Here is a 2366-nt window from a genome sequence, read left to right as displayed (position 1 = left end):
CCTTGTGTGCTCAGTACATTGTATTTTTGTGTAAAAGGATGAAGTAAATGTGGCTCATATATATTATTAAATAGTCTCATGGACCAGTCTTCTTGTGTCAGTAGTCAAGGATTCACGATGGAGACCCGATCGATTCCCAACATAACAAAGATGTATATCAATAACTGTACTATTAAATAGCATTCAGATTGAAATCAATGATTATCAATTTAAACATCGGTCTTAAGTTGAATCCAATTCACATTTTTATGAGCCTGTCAAATTTATCATGGTATGGCGTTGTCCTTCCAGCGCTACTTTTAGTGGTCCGGAGATATACGTTTATTATCCCCATATTTAATCGTGTTCGCCCACCCCCCAAACCTTTGTATATTTTAACAATTCCATTGAAACTTTGTAATCATGGTAGCTGTTTCCCTTGGTGGCATTTTTTTGCACAAGTTATCCCTGATCTTGTTTCAGTGTTCCTGTCCAAAGATCCTACATTTTTAAAAGTTTTTTTGAAACTTGATGCAAGAATGTATATTGTTTTGCCATAATGTATTTTCGTCAACACGCCTGTAGATAGCCATTGGTTTGTGTCCCTCAAAGTGAGCATTGCCATCAAAGTGTAAGGTCAACTGTTTATTTCCTTTTTATACCCCCGCAACGAAGTTAGGGGGGGGGGGTATACTGGAATCATGGTGTCCGTCCGTCCGTCCGTCCGTCTGTCTGTAGATGTCCGGACAACTCCTCCTAAACCGTTGGGCCAATTCCGATGAAACTTCACACAAATATTAATGATCATGTGTAGATGTGCATGCCACTTTATTTTTCTCAAAATTATGGTTGCTATGGCAACTGGTCACTATAAACAGGTTTTCCGATAAGAACCACAAAGTTTGTCCGGACAACTCCTCCTAAACTAAATGGCCAATTTCAATGAAACTTCACACAAATATAGATGACTATGTGCAGATGTGCATGCCACTTTCTTTTCTTTCAAAACTATGGTTGCTATGGCAACTGGTCACTATATTACTGGGTTATCTTAGTTAGCCTCTAATTAACAGTTCCAATTCAACATTGACTTGTGCAGATTGCGGGGGTATTAGTCAGCCATCCTGGTGACAGTTCTAGTTTATTAAAGGAGAAATCTTAAGCTGTCAAGATATGTTTTACAACAGGGGTTCATAATTTCATGATGGCAAGCTCTTTTAATAGTAAAATCACAGGGGCTTGACATGTTCCTTTTAACCCAGAATGGAATATTCAATCACAAGAGTCCCAGATCCCAATTGAAGTTAAAATACTTCATTCTGGTTCTGGTTCATAGGAATGTAACTAGGGCTGGGATGATACAGTGATGCCATGATCCAATATATGTCGCAATACAAAGAGATTTTGATCCAAGAGGCATTTCAAAGCTACCCAGTTGCTTGCCATTTGTCAAACGCTTTCTGATTGGCCCACTGCAGCCGGCCTCAACCAATCATTTAACTGTTTTCACTTTCAGAGTAGCGTTCCGGTTTCCCGGAAATCGATTCCAAGTCTTTCCAAAGACAAGAGGCCCATGGGCCTTAACGGTCACCTGATTTTTGAAATATTTCAGTAAATTTGAATGAAAGAATGAATTTCAAAACAAATAAAACAAATGATAGTCAAAAATGTGATTTCCCTATAACTATAGTAAAGTTTATCCCCTCCCATGGGGCAAACGCGAGACCCCAGGGCTAGGAAATTCACAATTATGATAAAGCACCTTAAGACCCTTCGATCTGTGAAGAGTATTTAATTCTACCTTATTTGGGCTGTAAGAAGAAGATTTTTAAAATTTCTGTTAATTTGACCCCCTCCCCAGGGGCAAACATGAGACCCCAGGGTCATGAAATTCACAATTTTGGTAAAGCACCTTAAGACCCTTCCATCTATGAAGAGTATTTGATTCTACCATATCTGGGAGTAGAGAAGAAGATTTTTGAAATTTTTGTCAATTTGACCCTTTTTGGCCCCGCCCACCAGCCCCTGGGGGTCAAATAGGGCCAACATGTACATACCATCAAAGTGTCATCCCATGCTGATAATTTGATACAAGTTAGAATGAATTCCAATACAAATCCAACAAATAATAGTCAAAAATGTGATTTCCCTATATAAACTATAGTAAAGTTTACGCCCTCCCCAGGGGCAAACATGAGACCCCAGGGTCATGAAATTCACAATTTTGGTAAAGCACCTTAAGACCCTTCCATCTATGAAGAGTATTTGATTCTACCATATCTGAGAGTAGAGAAGAAGATTTTTGAAGTTTTAGTCAATTTGACCCTTTTTGGCCCCGCCCCGCAGGCCCCTGGGGGATGGGGACCATATAATTCACAATTTTGGTT

The sequence above is a fragment of the Pecten maximus genome, chromosome 3 (assembly GCF_902652985.1).
Source record: "Pecten maximus chromosome 3, xPecMax1.1, whole genome shotgun sequence".
In the NCBI taxonomy this organism is placed as follows: domain Eukaryota; kingdom Metazoa; phylum Mollusca; class Bivalvia; order Pectinida; family Pectinidae; genus Pecten; species Pecten maximus.
The sequence above is the reverse complement of the archived record's forward strand: the minus strand, read 5'-3'. Positions refer to the sequence as shown.